Here is a 21028-nt window from a genome sequence, read left to right as displayed (position 1 = left end):
TTAAATGAAATAGAGTAGCAAAACAATACACATGGGAAGAGTGACGTCTTGCTCATGACCTCTCTGTCCCAGCTTCCAGTTGCAAGACAAGGGGTATTTCTGTGACTTGCTGAGAGGTTCCTGCCACCTTGCGTGTACTCAGACTCTCATTCTGCTCAGTATTTGTTTCCTAATTACAGTAGTCTTAATTTATTTTCCTTGTCATGGAAATATACAAGAAACAGTAGTTTCTGTTTTCTTCCTATTTTTTTTTTCCTGAGAAGTTCTGAATCTGTCTTTCATCTGTTATAGTATCACCTAGACTTTAGCTTTATCTTTTCTCACATCTGTTTGTTTTAGCATCTGATCCAAAATAATTAGGGATCTGAATGAATTTACATCTCTTTAGATGAGAGGGATAAGAAAGAAAAGGAAGGGCACAATATGAACTTGCTCACTTACATAAAATAAAACCTACACATTAAAAATAGTGTTTCCCAGAAGAGGAAGAAAATAACCATGGTCATAAGGCAATCTGTGAGTATCTCTATAGAGAACTTTCACTTTATCAAAGATAGCTAAAACAATTATAGATTGGCAAAACAATGCAATTGATGACTGGCTACGGTCTGTTTAGAATAGTAAGGGTAACTCACTGGTCCTTGCATAATTTTTTTTTTTCCCCCAGTAATTTGCAGTTTTATGTAGAGATAATCTTTAAAAAAGCTACCTTGAGAATCTGGGTGTTGTTTAGTTTGATGTTTCTAAATCCATGGTGCAATATGTCTGTGAGATGTCAGCACGTTTCACAACTTTCAGAAAACTCATTCAATAATGGACGTAATACAGGCTACAAACAAAATGAAAGATTATTAAAGTAATAGGGTGACTTTCAAAATTTAGCATAATTTTTATTTTTGTTTAGGAGGACTGTGGTAACATTGCACAAGTGTTGTGGTTTAGCCCGGCTGGCAGCTAAACATCACACAGCCGTTCGCTCACCCTCCCCCCTCCCTCTCTGGGATGGGGGAGAGAAACGGGGAAGTGAAGTCTGTGAGTTGAGATAAAGACAGTTTATTAAGACAGGGAAAATAATAACAATAATAATAATAATAATAGTATTAATAGTAATAATGTGTACGAAATAAGTGATGTACAATGCAATTGCTCACCACCCGTTGACCGATGCCCAGCCTATCCCCGAGCAGCCGGCCCCCCCTCCACCCCGGCTAGCCACCCCTATATATTGTTCAGCATGACGTCAGATGGTATGGAATACCCCTTTGGCCAGTTTGGGTCAGCTGTCCTGGGTCTGTCCCCTCCCAGCTCCTGCTGCATCCCTAGCCTGCTCGCTAGCAGGACAGAGCGAGAAGTTGAAAAGTCCTTGGCTTGGTGTAAGCACTGCTCTGCAACAATTAAAACATCAGCATGTTATCAGCGCTCTTCTCATTCTAATCCAAAACATAGCACCCTGCCAGCTACTAGGAGGAAAATTAACTCTGTCCTACCTGAAACCAGGACAACAAGACAGCTGGTGGATTTCCTCCAACATGATCACAATGGCCTTTGTTCTTCTAATTGCTTAGAAGTCCACCTATATTTGTTTCTTCTGTGAGAGAAAGAAAAGAGAGTATTTTAAATCAGGCACTCAGATTATACCAGTACAGATTTTTCCTATGGTTGATATTCAGGTGTATGTAAGAAACTAAAATCAAAATGAAATCCTACTGTATCCCTGTTACCAACCTTTACTTTGTACTGTGTTCTGATAAACACATTATATAAACAGCCTGTAGGAATTTTAAATTTCAGTATCACTGAAATTAACCCATTAAAAAAATCAACTCATTAAAAGTTGTCAAAGAAAAATAAATACATTAAATTTCTTACCAAAATTCACAACTTCATTTTCCTTATGGTGAAAGCTTTTCAGTGCCACCATCATGCTGCTGAAGCATCTCTGAAATACAGATATTTGAATCTCCTCCTGTTCAACTCTTTCCCTAGAAATTGTCCAGCGGTTGCTTGCCTGAAAAATAAATATTTGGAACTGTGCTGAATCCAATGGTTCAGTTGAGGAAAGGTTCAGAAAGCACTGCTTGCTCAGTTAAGAGATTTTCCTACAGTCAGATTTTATGATTTCATAGAAAGAGGAATACATACTTCACTTAGTCTTGTTTGGATTTGATAGGGATACTTACTCTCTTACACTTTGTGTGGCTTATCACTTTACCGGATCTGTCTCAAATATCCTGAATATACGGAATGTTTAATGTTTAATATACAGAATGTTTAATGCGTACACAGTACGCATTACCCAAATGCCACAGTATCCAAACACCTTTTTTTCGTGTAGATGGAAAACCTCAGAAATATTTTTAAGTTAGCTTTACTTTTTTTTTTTTTTATTGGCTGTTTTGTGATGTATTATTTTAGTTTCAGAGTTTATTAAGAATCAGAATTTTGGTTTAAATGTCTAAACAGGTTTGTTCTATATGAGTCAGCAAGATCTCAAAACATTATTTTCAGCTTAATTAATCTCAAAGAGTTACTGTAGGAACTGAATAGTCATTGAAAATAATTTTTTTTTTCTTATCAGTTTTTCTAAAAGTGACTTATATCTCAGAACTTGATAAGCTTAAAAATTGCTGGATAAATATTTCTACAGTTATTCTGAATCTTTTTTTTCCTCAAAAGACTTGAAAAAAAAAAGCTGAAGCACCATACAAGACCTTCCTGTACTGCACCTAAGACACACCCCTGCTGAAATTATAAAAGTATTAGGTGAACATGCAGATTTGAACAAAGGATGTTTGATTTACAGCTAGAAATTTCAAAGAGAATCTGCTAATTTCATACTGTTAAGATAAAGCCAAAATTCATATTGTTTTATAGAAACATCAGCTAGATGAAAGTAACCAACATCTTCTATATAATATTTTCTAATCTTTTTTTTTTTTTCTTGAAGTCTTTAGTATGTGAATGGAAAAATATTTGCAATAATATTTTTTTTTAAATCATAGAATCATAGAATATCCAAAGTGACCCACTAAGCACTGAGTTCAACTCCTGGGTCCCCAGAGGACCACACCTCAAAAAAAAAAAAAAAAAAAAATCAGATCATGTGTCAGGGAGTTGTCCAAATGCTTCTTGAACTCCGGCATGCTTGGTGATGTGACTATTTCCCTTTTTTCCCTGTTCCAGTGCCCGACCACCCTCTTGGTGAAGAACCTTTTCCTGATATCTAGCCTGAACGGCCCCTGCCACAGCTTCAAGCCATACCTTTGGGTCCTATCACTGGTCACCAGAGAGAAGAGCTCAGCGCCTGTCCCTCCGCTCCCCTCTTGAGAACGCTGCAGGCCACCATGAGGCCTCCCCTCAGTCTCCTCTTCTCCAGGCTGAACAAGCCAAGCGACTTCAGCCACTCCTCATACATCTCCAGACCCTTTACTATCTTTGTTGACCTCCTTTGGACGCTCTCTAACAGTTTCATATCTTTCATATGCTGTGTCACTCAGAATTGCACACAGTACTCGAGGTGAGGACCATTTATAAGAACACTCTTGACCTGACCCATCAGCCAGTTTTTCACCCATCTTATGGTTTTATTTAACTGTATTCTGTATATTCTGTTTTTCTTCTGAGGAACAAAAAGAAGTTAGCTGGCTTTTTCTTCCTGGTTTATAGCTCTGATAATATATCCATGCTTACCTGTTTACTTCTAACATGCATCCTTTCAGTCTTGCAAAATCAGACCTCAGTAAAACAAGAATATCTAAAGAAGTTTCTTTCCTGAAATAAAGATCTTAATTACACCACCCTGCCTTCTTGTACATGGGTCCTTATTCTTTGAGAAGAAAGTCTTTTTGGCTCTCTTTTTCTCAAGTGTATGGTTCCCAGCTCTCCAACACACCTTTTAAAGGATATTTACAACTGACAATTGAAGGCTTCTATCTAATGTTATATAAAAATAGCAGAAACAATAATCAGTGCATACATGAGTTTTCTAAATTAAAATACAAAACCAAAGTATAATGCAAATAATAAAAGAAGCTTTTCAGACTCTGTAAAAATCTAAGTGGCTGTTCTGTGGTCAAAGGTGCCATATCCCATAACATAGTCCATTTTTTTTTTAAATTAACCAAATATTTAATTTATTAGAAAGGCAACCAAATTCTTTCCTCTCTCAGAAAACAAACTTGCTATAAGAATATGTTATCATATGTTATACGCATAGGGACTAGAGTTTGCCTTTTAGGATTATGCAAAGATATGGCCTGGTTTGTAAAGATTTGCGAGTAGAAGTTGTAATAACTCCAGTAAAACTGTTCTGAAGTTTTCTCTTCAGAAACTTTTCTTGCCTGCAAAAGTATTAATGATTTCAAAGAAATTTCAAATTCAAATTGGGACAAAAATGTTAAGATCTTGAAGAGTTTTTGAAGTGTTAAGTTGGTTTAAATCACCTGTGTATAAATATATATATATTACTTTTTTTTTTTTTTAAACATAGTTTATGTCTTGACCTTAAATAGTTCACTAAAAATATAATTTTTCATTTAAGAAAAATTCCAAAATGATTTTTTTTCTTCAAAAATATAAAACTTAAATTTATTGTCTTTAAAACAGTATATTAAGTATTTTCTGAATAGGTGTTTTAGGGAGTGTTATTGGTAGGATAAAGAATGTAGGCAACATATTCTTGCTCTCTAGCCAGATTTCAGACAATTAAATCAAATGCTGAAGATGCCAATATCCTTTGGAATGCTGTACATATACAGTACACTGATTGATATTTGTGATGATTATAATTAGACTATGAATGGAAAAATATACCAAGTAGTTGAAAATAAATTATACAGCTCTTACATCTTTCATGAAATGGAAAATTTTTACAGATTTTATAATTTTTAAAATGATTTTTATAATTATATATATTTTTTTCTTTTTAGAATGTACTGAAATATGAAGACCCAGCAAGTCTACAGTTCTACTTTACTGTAGTGTCACCCTGCCTACACCCCCCCCCCCCCCCCCCGCCTTGTTCCCTACAAGAATGATGAGCATCAGCAATCTGCTGAGGCACTGCTTCTGTCTATTCATGTTAGATCATCCAATAGGGGAAAAGAGACAACAATATTTTTCTAATTATCGTTGTGGCTTCTGAGTGCATAAGTAGGTGAATGATTACAAACATCAAAACATGATTTGAGAATAAAGAATTCCCTAAATGAGTATTTGCAGACAACTGTTTGCAAAAAAATAAGCTGAAATTTGTTTGCACAACTGTCAAACAATTCTGAATTGCAAACATCCATAAGAATCTTTCTACTTTTGGACAAGCTTTAAGCAACTAAGCAAGAGTTGCTCTGAGAGATAAAATGATTAGTTACGAAATACTTGTCCTTCTTTATGTTTTGTATGCTTGGCCCTACTCATAGAAATGTATGTGTCTGTTGAAGTTTGCTTTCAGAGTTTGCCCTGGTTTTAATTATCTGGAGGATAAAGTGTTTTTAGGACTCCTATTAGACTTTGAGATAGAATACTGACATCTGATAGGACTGTAAATGCCTCTGAAACAGACTATTCTAAGCAGCTCAATTTTGCTCCCAAAGAATGTGGCTCCCTTCACCTCTGTAATTGTGAGAAAAATCGAATAATTTTCTTCAGACAGGATCTTCTTTGAAGCTATTTTATTTGTGACTGCAATGGCAGGCATCCTGCAAATAGGAGTGCACAGTAAAAGTATATCATAACCTTATATTCCCTATTACCTGACACATGATTTTTCCCCTGTTTCCTCATTGGCTGAGTACTACAGGTTCACAACCTACTCAACACCTTTCTATACCATATATGTACAATTTTATTTGACTAACCATTAATTTATCATTTTCTTTTTTTTTTTTTCTTTTTTTTTCCTTCTCTCATGACTAGAGGGTTCATTATTTTTGTTTTTACTGATTTCACACTGCTCTGCCTGTTTTCTTATTTATCCTCCTTATTTTGGGACAGTGGGACCTTCCCCTTATCTGTTAAACATACTCTCCACTGGTATGCTACTGTCATGCCTGCACAATCACTTTTGAATATGCAAGGTTACTGGAATTCTCCACTGCAAAAACACCTTCTATTACAAAAACACAACTTTGTTTCTCACAGTAATCAGTGAGGAACATAGGACCCATAGTGATGTCCTGAATCACCACGTTAAGCTCTGTGTTTCATGTACAGCAAACGGGCGGTGCCTCCTCCCAAGCCAAGATGAGTCCTTCTTCTGGTCCATCAGGACAGCTCCAGTTCAACCTCCTCTTTCCTTCTTTTCCTCCTTTTGTTCACTCTTATACTTGGCAGAGGCTTTTTCCTTGCGGGACATTTTCCTGCAGACCCCAACAAAAGCACTGCACAAAGCCCAAAGTTTGTTTCATATAACATTTGCAACCTGACACTTAAGGGACTAGGAGAGTGTCCAGTTTGTGTATAGGTAACAGAAAAAGAGAGGTTGGTTCAGAGGATAATTCATTGCAGTCTAGGAGATGTCTGACACAGACAGCATGGATTGGTCTGTGAGATTGCTTGCTTTTTAGAGTCACTGTAAAACAGGCTCACACAAACAGTTTGGGGAAGATGCTAACTTATGGATAGCTAGGATTAAGTTAGACTAGGCTTTAGGGTCAAATTTGTCTCTGTTTTTCTCCTACTAGCAGAAGAGTATTTTAATTCTGTTTTTATTTGTTCAATGCATTTAGCAAAGAAGGAAAGTCTTTTTCATATGTTGGTGAGCAGGTGTTCTCGTATGTAATTTGCTGGTTTTATGAACTGGGCTCAGGGGTTGGGCCCCATCAGTACAGTTATTTCTGCCTATTCTTGTTTTTGTTTTAAGAAATCTTGTTTAAATCATAACAATTTAGATACAAGAAAATGGAGTTATGAATAAGAACTAAGAAAAGAAATAAAGTTATTATTTTTTTTTAATTCCCCTTGCAAAAGCATGAGATGCTCAAAAGAGGCCATCTACAGATGATTAAGTTATATACTTATTTTAAAGTTTGTTTAATGAAACCTTGTAATCATAACTTCTATTTGTTTGAGGAATGAGCTAACAGAATACTTTTTTTGTAAGTTTTTACTAACAGCTGGCAAACGTTAAAAATGTAACAGATGGATTAGCTAAAGTTTGCAGTAAAGGCCACATCAAATAAAGTCAGATCTGAATCAACAAAAATGAAATTGAAACTCTTGAAAAACAGACAGATATTTTGTCCCTTTCGTGCCAGATGCAATACTCTGCATAATGTGTCTTTTCATGTAACACTTTGTACTATACATCTCACAGCAGATGCAGGAGGAATACAGATATCACCGAAATAATAACTATGTGAAATAGGAAAACATCTTCAGTGTTCCTGTGCCAGAGTTCAGATTAGTGGCAGTTTATGTGGTTGACTTCTAATCAGTACTTTTTATATTAATTAATCAGCATAACAAATTTTGCATCTTCAGCATGACTATATTTTGTTGAAATGCATGGCTAAACTAATCTGTAGTCCAAAATATACTGCTGAATTACAGCGCAGATCTTCAGCGGACTTATTATTATTTCAAAGCAACAGGACACTCAGCATCCTGAGGTCTGGTGTATAGGTTCAGGTCTATGTCTATTGTCCACATTATTGTACACTTGATGAATTCATATTGTAATATACATACATATGAGAGACTTGGGCTCCTGCACCTACTATTTTAGGTTGCTCTGGTACATCAGACTAGGGCATGGTGGCACAGTAGGAAGGATGGCCAATGGTTGGCTATGTTGTTTAATATGTGAAGCAAAGCAATGTGTGCAGCAGAGCAAAAAAAGCAATTTATTCACTACTTCCAATTGGCAGGCAGATGTTTAGCCACTTCCTGGAAAGAAGGGCTTCATCAATTAATGGTTACTTGGGTAGACAAATGCCACAACCATGAACATTCCTGCTTCCTTCTTGTTTCACTGAGATTTTTATTGCTGAACATGACATCATATGATATGGAATATACCTCTCAACCCCTAGCCTACTTGCTGAAAAGACAGCATGCGAAAAAGAGAAATCTTCCACAGTATGCAAACACTGCTGAGGAATAGTATGTTATCAACATTCTTTTAGTCACAAATCCAAAGCATAGCACCATACAGGCTGCTATGAAGAAAATTAACTCCATCTTAACCAAAACCCGTAGACCTATCTAGCAGCATTGTATTAAAAGTCTTTTTTTTTTTCTTAATTTTTTTTTTTCCTTCAAGATGTTATTTGATGGCTGATAAACCAGGTTCTGTATCTTCTCCTCTTATGAAGAAAATTGCACATAGGCCTTAAGTCAGTTTTATTTTCTAATACAGGTGTTCAGCGTTCCATACCCTGGTGAAATTACTTACATTTGGAGTTGAAAGGTATATGTATTTGGCAATTCTCTTATATCCTGGCAGTGATAGCTATAGTACTAGTTTGGCAGCACCCATGAAATTTCAATGAAAGTACTAGGTACCTGTACTAAGGGTGGGGGTAGTTTGAAAATAAGGAATAGGAGCACAGGACTACCTTTTTGGTGTCCTCTCTACAGCCTTCCTTAAAACGTTTTCCAAAGAAAGCCTGAAAATGAGATGGTTGCCTGACAGAATGTCAGCATAAAGGGAAAGATAACCTAAGCAAGGGTACAATGCCCTTCACTCCTCCTTCACCCTACAAAGAGTCTGGCGTCTTTACCCTCCCTTAGGGAGGCGTTGGCAATCAGCTCCAATAATGAAGGAAACATTGGCAATCAGTTCCAATAATGGGTCCAATATTAATGGGTATGTTTTCTTCCTACTATATGTTTCTTCCTTGATTCTGTCTGTAGGAGTCTTATTCTCCTCACCCCTTTGGCTAGCATTAATTTGTTCAGCTTTTTTTTTTCCTTTTTCTTTTCTTTTTTTTTTTTTCTCCTGCCCTTTCTTTTCCCTGCAAACCTTAATTAATTCTGTATATTCTAGTTTAATAATACTTACCTACCTCAGAGGGACATTTTGAAGCTTAATTAATTATTGTGGAGGTATTTTTTTTTCCAGTTGCATTTTGAGCAATCCGTATTCACAGCTATTCTGGTAACTTCTCGTTCTTTCCATTCTGCCTCTGTAGCCCTTGTAAATTCTTGCATTTTCGTGAAGATAATTAAAATTTCTCTGCTCTTCCCCCACATTCAGGGACGCTTCCTTGCATTAATCTTCGTACACTCTGAGTTGGACTGGAAGGGAACCTTGGGCCCAGAAAATCATCCTGCATATTTATTATCCTGCGTATTCTCATGGATGTGAGAGCTGAGAGTTGTACTTCTGTCTGTGTACACAGACCCTCACAGCCATCACTGCATGCACTTGGATCTGCCCTCCCCTCAGTCCACATGGGGAAAGAAGCCTGCAACACCAGCATGGGGGACCCTGCCCATTGGAGGCCCTTAGCCATCTCCTCCACAGCCTTCTCTACCTGAAACTGCTTCATAAGGCTTCTGCCAGTGGGTTCTGATGTATTCTCAGTTTTGTTTTGTGTATGCCTCATCTATGTGTTCACATGCCTCCTTCACAGAGATTATTTTGTCGCATCTGCATAACGCCCCCTACCCTTAAGATGAACCTCTAAGTAGTTTTTAGCTAAACAAAGTTTCTTTTATCAGTGAAAGGAGAGGATGGATGAAGCATTTCTTAGTATGCCCAAACTGCTCCCTCCGATTCTCTAATTACCTTAGCAGGAGCTTAATGAAAATACTGTTGAAGCCTTCTGATAATTAGGGATGGGGAGACTGTGACAGAGAAGGAAAAACACCACTAATCTAAGACTCAATGACACTCTAAGTGAAACAACTTTTTACAACGATTAAAAAGTTCTACTGACATTCATTTTTAAAATAGTAGCTAATTCTACACTTCCAGTTTCCTTTGATCTGAGACATCAAACTTCCACAGAACCACCCCTAGCAGAAGGGGACATAACAAATCTAACTGATTATATTCAAGGAAGAGAGAAAGGAAGATGAAAAGTTGCCTACAAGTTCTGAGTGAGTTCACTAAAAACAGGTCTGAATATGTTTTGTAGACATCAAGTCTGAATATTTTTTGTAGGCAGCATTGTTTTGCCATTTTTTCCAGATTGAATTGCATTTTAAAACCTGACGCTCTGTGCTTGCTCACCACTGCAATAGCTATGCTGCCTTGGTTTTATCTCTTGATACATCTTGATGTCAGGTGGTCATAGACAGAGACTCAGACAAGACTTGGAAGCAAACTGCATTATAACTTAATAAAAACCTTGGTACTTGCACTAGCCCAATTATGACAAAGTTGGAATGCATAGGACAAGACACATTTCTGAAATCAAGACAGATTGTAAAAACAATACATTTTAAATAATGTTTAAAGCAAAAAAAAAAAAACCAAAAAACATTGCCTTTGGCCTGCAGTGTGTTCTGAATATTCTATACATTTTACATAGGCAGTATTCCTTTTGAAATCAATAAGACAACTACAATGTGAATTAGAAGACAGAATTTTGTCCTAAGTTCTTTTGATGCTACAACAGCAAGTTTTCCTGAAGAAAGCATAGGTTTCAGATTGGCAAGAGAGTCTTTAAAACCCAGAGGTGAAACACCTTGAAGCCTGTTTCGCTTCCTGTGGATATCCACTCCCCTTTCTCAAGCCCAATGGTTGGGGAGGAGGGAAAGGAGTGGAAGCACATTTATGGTGTCAGTGAAATTGATGGCCAAACACCCTCAACAATCAACATCAGTTGATAGGTGTATTCTCTCTTTGCACCAGATCCCATGTCACAACAGCATCAATTTTCTTTGTAACATCTCTTCTGTGAGGTGACTAGGTGTTCATAGCTACGAACTGAATTTGTAAAAAGGAATGGACAAATACATTAGTGTATGTTAAAATTATTCATCTCCCCTTTCCTGTTCCTCCCAGTGCTGTGAGAAGCATGTGCTTTGCCAGGTGTACTGCTACTTGAAAGACATCTACTAAAACAGCAATAAAATAATACAACTAGTTGACATGCTTTAAATTCCGCAAGAGCTGTTACAAAGTGCTCCCAACTCTGAAGGAGCCATTAAGGAAATTCTTTTATTGTAGTCATCATCCATGCAGCATGAGCTTCAAAAGAGCATTTTGTTTCTTCAGTGTTATCCTGAAATGTTCCAGATATCTCCTTCAACTCTTGCCCAGAGCTGGATTAAAGCTCTGCCATCAATCCAGCACTCACCACTATGGTTCGATAAATGCAATACTTGGATACTTGGAATGGCTTGAAGAAAAAACAAACAAACAAAAAAAAACAGATATAGATAGAAAAGAATTTGCCATATACAGACAGTATATTTCAATTGCAGATTTACTGTTAATCAACCTTTCTTCTTTCTCCTCTGCTGGACACTTGTATCATTTTTTCATTACACTTTTGCTTTAGCTTTCAATGTACCCTGTTTTTATTAAGAAAAAAAAAAAAAAAGATCAATGATCTTAATGTAATGCTACCTACAATATATTCAGTGTTACCATTCAGCTTCTTCCACATGTAAAACAATTTTAAAAATTGCTAAAAGTAGTGACTTTTCACTGCTTCATTTAGAATGTAGCAAAATTGCATTAAAAGATGAAACCACGTGGATGACTTATTAAACTTCCCCATATTTGTGTAATTTAGACATTACATAATATATGAAGAAGCACATCTCATATATACATATTTCAACAATAAACATTAATAACATGTTAATATCTTTATTTCTGTGTTCTTCCTTTAATCTACCAAAGGAAGCTGGAAGCAAAGTTCATATCACAGTTATTTTCATTAAAGCTAGCTTATTTTAAGAAAGGTCTAAGCTTTCCTCAGTGGGTTATGAATATTTTACCTTTCAGCATACACATAAATATACTAATATATGTATTTCATATACCTGCTACTTAACAAATGTTCTCCATCTGGACAAGAAGATATTTCCAGGACATTTGGACCCATTATGATGAATGAAGTCATTACCAGAAGATCAGGTGAAGGGTCATGGAAAACAATGGACAAAGTTGGTAGGAGACTGATTTGAATTCTGCAGAGATGGATATAATAGCTGCTTTCTCAGTTACTGTCGTATTTATTGCTTATACATTATATACTTCTACAGTTATTATTACAGTTATAGTCTCTATTTTATAACAGAAAACCATGCTGCTACTGCTGATAGAATTTGATGTTTAGATTGCAATGAAGCCTAGAGACTATTCCACTTTGCCCTTGTAATATGCACTGGGCAAGTGCAAAAATGTCTATGGACTAGAATTTGGAGGTAACTGGCATGTAGCTGGCTTTGTTATCTGAACCTCTCTGAAATCACATCTTATTTTCCCAAATCCAAAATTTAATTTAAAAAGAAAATAAATCTGTTTATTATTGCAGCTGGAAAAAAAAAAAAAAAAAAAAAAGGAAAGTCCCAAACCCATGAGTCTGGGGTAATGAAGGCAGAGAGTTTGGATCTCTGCTGCCTGAGTGGGGCTGTTCAGTTTGTTCATTGCATAAGAATCCCACTGCTGCTGACTGAAACAGTACTACCAACAAAGTATTATTCCAGACTGAAAAACAAAACAAACAAACAAACTAAAACAATAATGAGAGAGGGACAGATCAATGCCTGTTCTGATATACTTAGAGACTCTGGAGTCCTTTTGTATTTGGCAAAATGACACCGTGAAAGCACAAGCTCTGTCCCAAGACCCCCAGATCAGTCTGTGAGTAGATGGAGAAAGGAGCTGGTCAAAGTTACTGATGCACCAGGACACAGGCTAAGGTGACTTACAAAATTTTTGTCGCTGCATATTTCTGAGAACAGGCTAAACAAATACCCATTAGCAGTGTTTTACATATTGTTGATCTTCTCTTGGAGCAGTGGAATGGAATATGTTCTACTCCTATTCTGTCACTATTTGCTTGACAGTGTATTTAAAGCATGGGACAGAGCCCTTGGGCCAAGCCGTGCAAGCATGACAAGAACATGATGATCAAGAATCAGTTTAAATGGCAAAAAACACACTCTCGGCACTCACAACACATGAGGCATGAGGCCCAGTGGTTATTCTAGAATTTGTGGGCTAGTGTTGGGTGGCTGTTTGGGTTCTTGGCTGGGCAATACGGTACAGCTTGATTTAATTAACCATTTAGCCTCTCTCCAGTGGCCCTGGGGTAGTTAATAACACTGATGGGCACTGATAATGTGTACACAGGCAAGGTGTCAAATACCAACAATGGTCTGAAAGGAGCATGTGAAGAGCCCTTTCATTGCTGCACATGCCCTGGCCACAGATGATGAAGGGCAATAGAGAAGGAACTTACCTGAACAGGTAGTTTTAGCACTCCCACAGTAATTGTGCACATCCCAGAATAAAGTTCAGCCAGTTCAGTGGCTGCTGTAAATTGCCAGGAGCTTTGAAGTTCTGGATATTGAAAAAAAACTCAGATTTTGCCTGCAGTATTGTAGAATCTGGCTAAACACATCAATCTGATCAGTTCTCATACTCTCTTGGACATGTGTCTAGAAAACACCCACTACTGGAAACAATAGTAACAAGCAAATAATGACATGACATGCATTTAAATCAGTGTCCATACTGTCAAACAACCTGCTTGCTTTGGAAACAGATCATAACAGCTGCAAGACAGCAATAGTTGTTACTTTTATGGAAGAGTCAGAAACAAATACTATATAAGCAGATGGTAAGTATTTAAAAGAAATCTTCAATGTTTATTTAAGTGACTGAAAGTATCCCAGATCTACATAGAAAGCAAAGAATGTACAAAATTTTATATACCTTAAAGAATGAACTTTTGAACATGAGAATCTCTATGAAGTCCAATCAGAGACTACAGAAATCATTTTTCTAACCAGTCAAGGGTTGAATCATTATAAATAATAGCATCTGACAGAAACTATGTCTAATTGCTATGGTGTGATTTTTTAAAAGCAATTTTATGATAAGAAAATAATCAAAGTAACTATGAAATACCCCAAACTAAGTGACTGCAATATAAGTATCAAATCATAAAAAAGTTTCCTACAAGTCAAAGATTGGAAATAAAGAAGAAGAATGACATTTGCAAATTAAAGATCACATTCAAATTTTCTGAGAAGGTTGTTTCTGTCAGAGAAACCTGTGTTAACATGGCAACAAAATAAGAATAAGAGTTATGGATAAATATGGATAGATCTACAGTTTGGTCACCTAGTGCTAAAAAGAATTTACTTTTATTTTAGCAGAGAGAGTCTCACTAAATGCCTGACTGCAGCTTTTTACATTTGGAACCTTAACCTTAGGTGCTTTGATTATACTCTCTGAATAATACACTTTAAAAATCTTTGTATAAAAATTATGCTTACATGAAAATTGTTGATTTCAGCCAAATATTTGGAAATTGTTTGAAAAGCATCAAACATTACAGTAGAAATTTTTATGTAGAATACACCCAGCAGCTTGAATCAGCATCACCACAAAAATTAAGGCCTGAGTCTAAACACTCATAAAACACAGAACAGAAAAAAAACAGAAAAGTGAGAACCTGAGGTGTAATCACACTTTCCAGGTTTTATGGAAACCTATTCACAGGCCTTGTCTTAAGCACACAAGTTTTTAGGGTAGTCATGTTCATTCCTGTACAGCAGGCACTGAGAGACAGTGCCTCAATCCAGACACAGTGGGACTGAGTGTACCCTCAGCAGGTTTGCCAATGACACCAACCTGTGTGGTGCAGTTGACATGCTGGAGGGAAGGGATGCCATCCAGAGGGACCTTGACAGGCTTGAGACTTAGGCCTGTGCAAACTTCATAAAATCCAACATGTCCAAGTGCAAGGTCATGCATCTGGGCCAGGGCAATCCCAAGTACAAATACAGTATGGGCAGAGAATGGATTGAGAGCAGACCTGAGGAGAAGGACCTGGAATTACTGGTTGACAAGAAGGTTGACATGAGCTGGCAATGTGCACTTGCAGCCCAGAAACCCAACTGTATCCTGGGCTGCATAAAAAGAAGTGTGGCCAGCAGGTCAAGGGAGGTGATTCTCCCCTTCTCTGCTCCCATGAGACCTCCACCTGGAGCACTGCATTCAGCTCTGGGGCCCACAGCACAAGAAGGACACAGGTATATTAGAATGAGTTCAGAGGAGGGCCACAAAGATGATCAAAGGGCTGGAGCACCTCTCCTATGAAGACAGGCTGAGAGAGCTGGAGTTGTTCAGCTCACAGAAGAGAAGGCTCCAAGGAGACTTTTTAGTGGCCTTCCAGTACTTAAAGGGGCCTACAGGAAAGCTGGAGAGAGACTCCTTATCAGGGAGTGTAGTGACAGGACAAGGAGTAATGGTTTCAGACTAAAAGAGGGCAGATTTATATTAGATATTAAGAAATTCTTTACCTAGAGGATGGTGAGGCACTGGAACAGGTTGGCCGGAGAAGTTGTGGGTGCCCTGTTCCTGGAAATGTTCAAGACCAGTCTGGATGGGGCTTTGGGCAAGTTGCTCTAGTGGGAGGTGTCCCTGTACATGGCAAGGGGATTAGAATTAGATGATCTTTAAGGTCCCTTCCAACCCAAACCATTCTGTGAATCTATGATTCCTTGAGAGAATCTTCTTCGTCTCCAACGACCATTCAGCTGTTCTGCTAATTATGACATACTCAAAAATAGATAAAAAAAATGGTTAGATATGCTAATAGTACTTTTTTTTTGTTTGTTTTTAGAACATAAAGTAAAGAGAAGGAGGCTTTTCAAAGTTGGAACCTTATTTCGGTGAAATTTTGACGTATATCAAAATTTCAAAGTATTTCAAACATTTTTCTCAAAGTATTTGCCCTCTGAAATCTTGGACCAAATTGAACTTAGCCACAGATTCTGCAATAAACAATTTTCAAACTATCGGGAAAATCTTTCAGTATTCAGAGGAACACAGAACTACTGGAGCGAGTCCAGAGAGGGGCTACGAAGGTGATGAGATGACTGGAGCATCTGTTGTATGAGAACAGGCTGAAAGAACTGGGCCTGTATAGCCTGGAAATGGGAAGACTGAGGGGAGACCTCATCAATGTGTATAAATATCTGAGGGGAGGGTGTCAAGAGGATGGAACCGGTTTCTCTTCAGCTGAGCCCAGTGACAGGAAGAGAGGCAATGAGAGGACATTAATATGAGAGGACATTTCTTTACTGTGAGGGTGACAGAGCATTGGAACAGGTTACCCAGAGAGGTTGTGGAGTCTCGTTCTCTGGAGATATTCAAACCCCACCTGGATGCCATCCTGAGCAATGTGTTCTAGGTGACCTTGCTTAGCAGGGGGTGGGACTAGATGATTTTCAGAGGTCCCTTCCAACCTCGGCCATTCTGTGATTCTGTGATTCCACACTAAATGTTAAGACTGCTTTTAGATAGGTCCATTATTGGCCTGTGGCCCCTAAGGTACACTGTTTCTTTAGCTCAGATTTCTCCATTTTTTATATCTTTTCCTGGAAGAGTTGATGTGGAAACTTTAATAGAATCATAGAATAATAGAATCATTTAGTTTGAACCTCTTAGATCATCTGGTTCACCCTTTATCCTAGCGCTGCCAAGTCCACCATTAAACCATGTCACTAAGCACTACATCTACATGTTTTCTGAAGACCTCCAGGGATGGAGACTCAACTAATTTTCTGGGCAGCCTGTTACAATACTTCACAACCCTTTCAGTGAAGAAATTTTTCCTATTATCCAAACTAAACCTCATAGCCAATGCTAAGTCTATGTTAGAAATTGTGAGACTAAGATTAGAAAAATGATTTCCTTTTCATCTGAATTAACATAAAAAGAGTAAGAGATAAAGTATTTCATCTGATTTGTTTTCGATATTTAGTAAAGCTCTCATTGCATTTATATCGTGAATATTTGAGCTGTAGCTCTGAGCTTGTCCTTCTGAATATCCAAAAAGAGGGATGATTATACCAAAAATTTGGATGTCGTTCTGAAAATTTGTTTCTAATTAATTCATAAAATGTAATGGAAGCTTTAGATTTCAGAGGCTGATCTTTGAAAGGCAAAAATTAAATGTTTTGAAGTCATCATATTACCACAAACCTGTGGTCCAAAATGATGAAGATGCAGATGTGTAAGTCTAAAGCTTCTAATAATGAATACCAAGGCAGACATACATAACATCTAATCCACCCTTGATTTTAGGGGGTAAACAAGGCTGTGATACAGAACTACCTACTGAAACTTGCAACATGGGGATTTCTTGCACTAGGGAATCTTGATTTCCACATCCCTCTGCCAGCTGACATTGCCATTTAATTTTGCTATATGGAAAAGATAGCAAGTTTGATTTTTATCAAATGCATGGCATATGTTAGAACCTGCCTTCTGCTCAGAGCTGGATAGGGGAATAATTACCAACCTTCCACTCTGACATCCTCATAACTGCTTAATCAGTTCCTTCCTTGCTGCTGATCTTACTTCTTGATCCTTGAACTCCCACAGCTTTCATGCTTTTGTCTCGTCCTGAGTCACCAAATTAAAATAATACAAGATGGAATAAATGTGTTAATATATGAAATCTTAGGTTGTTTATTTATCACTGTCTCAAGCCACCCACCTTCCATATCAGTGAAGGGAAGAAGAGTACACAGAGGATAGTTGAACATCAACAGTACAGTACAGAGGCAATTTTGCCCCAGCAGCAGTGTGTGCAGCACTTCCAGGGCCCTGCTCTTCAGCAAAGCCTTCACTCCAGGCTGATGGAAGCTGATGTGTACCATCCCGGTATGGTCTAGCCTCCCGGGTCATGTCACAGGTGGGACTAATGGTCTCTTTAGCATTTTCAGGAGACTTTGGGAAGGACAGCAAGGTCTCGGCTGCTGGTATTATCCTAGCAATACTCAGTTATGTATCCTAACTGGTATGGCAACTCCACGGTTGTCATGTCGTCATGCCATGAATGGCAGAGTAGATGAAGAACAGCTGTCAGGCAGAACATGGCCAGGCTACATCGATGCAGCTCAGAAACTGCTTGAGATGATGCCTACAACTTCCATTTACTTGTCAGTAACATCCAAAATCTCAAAGTCCTGCTGGGCTTTGCATAATTGAGAATACCAGTTTCCAGGAACATCTCTCCCCATCTGCCTTCATGGACTTTGTCCTGTCCTTTCAGACAGTGATTTGGCTGCAGCATGTGTGCATTTGTCACCTCTTGGCTGTACAAACACATTTTACTGAATTGAATGTAAAACTAAAGCAAAAGCCTACAGCTGATGCAACGTCTCATTTCTTCAGAGCCTCCCGTTCTGTTGAGATTATGCTCAAGTACTTCGAATGTCCAGTCATCTTCTGATGCCAGCTTTTGGCTCAGAATTCAGTTTTAATTTTCAGAAGAATTTATGGAACAAGTTGAAACTAAAGTAAAGTCTAATTCATGGGTTAGATCACAAAACTGAGGATGGAGCAGTTGAAGAAAAAGGATTTGTTCCCTGTTTTCAAGATCTAGTAAGAGACAAGATCAGATTGAACCAGAACCTGCCTGCCTTAAGAAATGTTGTGAAGCCTCCCTATTTAAAAGAGACTTTTCCACAAAAGGCATTCAGAGAACTCCAGTGTTCTTGATGATTCCCCACCTGCATTACCAGATCAGGCAACAAACACTCTAAGCTGAATTTTGTTTCAAGAGAAAAGTCCACAAGGAATGAGTCTTGAGGCTACTGTGCTTGATTTTATGTTAAACACACAGATACTCCAGGAATAAGTGACAAGGTAAATCACAAGATGGTAAGATTAGGAAAAAAAAATAAAAATAAATGAAAAATCTGCCATTTGAAATACTATTTGACTGTTATTTGTTTGAAATGCACCATAGAAAGTGAGTCACAAGCCAAGGTAGCTCAAAGTTAAGATATTATGAATGAAGGTCTTCTTTATATTTCCATGAAGCAGTCTCATAGTATTTGAAGGTCTAGAGAAAGCTAGAAAATTTTCTGCTACGATGGAAAGCAGTTTAATCTTACCCACCCCTCAGGTCCAAAGCCATTATGTTATGTAAGCTAATATTGATAGCATAAACATTACTAGGGCATTAGAATGAAAGCTGCAGGAAATTCAGGTCTGCATAGTTGATGTTGAAATTTAATATATGGGTTCCATATTTGCCCAGTGTCAACAACCGCTACTCACATGTTTTTAATGCTTTTGGTCTACACATGGGTCGAGTATATGAAGGATAGGAACCATGTGGCAAACCATATACTAGCAATTTGTGTTGTAGAATGCAGAGAAAAACAAATGCATACACCCTTGATTATTTCTATGATTACACATAAAAAGCTTAGATATATGACAACCATCAAATCTATAACAAACAGAAGATACATATTTAGCTATGACCTAGCTCTTTTGAGATATATAGCTTTTGGTACAAAGAATACTCAGTTTTCTATTGCATAAAAGTAGTGGAATATTATCATTTTAAACCAAACAGACCTCTTTCACTACTACCTGTTTTCTGAAACTTTTAAGAGAAAATAGTCTTATAGAATTGTCCTGTATGATCACTGTATGACAACACATCAAACAGGGATAGGACCAAAATTAATGAAGAAGTAATTAACAACCTGAGTATCAGAGGTGTAGGTAGACTAGAAGTAATACCTTATACACACTCTTCCATTACTACAATGTAAAGTGTACCTAAAGGTCAAATTTTATAAAAATGAAGACTTCACAGAACCTGATATCTGTTTAGGCAACCAAGGACATTGAATAATTTTCAGAGTTCTCAAGTAATGATGAAACAGACTTCAAATTTTAGAGAAATGTGGTTTCTAACATTGTTAGGAGGTGAAGACTTGGTCCTGGTTTTTTTTTTTTTTTTTTTTTTTTTAAGCCTTGGCCATATTCTTCTATCACAGTTTACAACACAGCACGGTCATTATAGGTGAGTGATTCTAGGAAAACTGTACTTTCCCATTGTACTTCTCCCATTTGGCCACAGGAGATTTTCCTGTATCTTAGAGCCACATTTGTATAGACAGAAGTAGTTGAACTGTGAAAATAATGATTCACAGATGTTTGAGAATTTGTTTCAGACACTGGAAAGATACATAAAATGTGCATTTTGTGAGCTGTACCATCATTTTCCCTAATGGTATGAGTTAAACTTCTGAATAGCTAGAGTTTTTTTCCTAGTGATGTTCTTAGTATAGGTTATACAGTACCATATTCTGTTTTTTTCATCTGCCATGGGCTTGGTAAGAACACAAAGACTTTGCTGTTTCTAAACTTAAACTTTTTCTGTGTTACCAAAGCACCTACAATTTTGGGAAATGACAGATAACATTCAAGTAATATATTTACAGGTAGATTTTGTGCTGCCTCCTTCTTCTTCTTATAATCCTTCTTTTATTCCAGTATTGAGCAGGATGGCTTTATTTCTTTAATAGTTGGTGTTTTCATCTTTGGTTCAATTCTTTTCTCAAACCAGAATATAAGAGTGGAAAAGTCACCCCAAAAGTATGCTTTTTTTTTGTTTCTATTCTCCAATGTCCATCATGTTGGTCATCAGGCTGATTATCTTACTTATATTTCTTGTATGTGATAAAGCAAGCAATGGAGGAGTTATTCTTTCTCCTGCACTGAACTTTGTCCTTGTGGCTCCCCAGGCTACATTTCCAGCTCTTTTGGCTTAACTGACCTGCTTCATTTTCTTCTAATTTTCACTCTAGTCTTGTGGTTGAGATCACACTACAGTTGCCTTGACAGTCCAGCTAAAACTGAATAGGCTGTTAACCTAACAGTGTGTTAGCCATTGTTTGAAGCAGCGAAATGTAAATATATACCTCTCCTCTTCTTGGTTTCATGTCAGAAAACAATGGTAGGTAGTCTCCTCTTCTGCCCAAATCCCGAGATTGTTATCTCTCTATCACCTCAATTTTTCTGGAGTCACATAGTTCATCAAACACCTTTGTGAGCTGTTCCAATGTCTGGGGCATT

Source organism: Cygnus atratus, chromosome 1, assembly GCF_013377495.2.
Source record: "Cygnus atratus isolate AKBS03 ecotype Queensland, Australia chromosome 1, CAtr_DNAZoo_HiC_assembly, whole genome shotgun sequence".
Classification (NCBI taxonomy): Eukaryota; Metazoa; Chordata; class Aves; order Anseriformes; family Anatidae; genus Cygnus; species Cygnus atratus.
The sequence above is the reverse complement of the archived record's forward strand: the minus strand, read 5'-3'. Positions refer to the sequence as shown.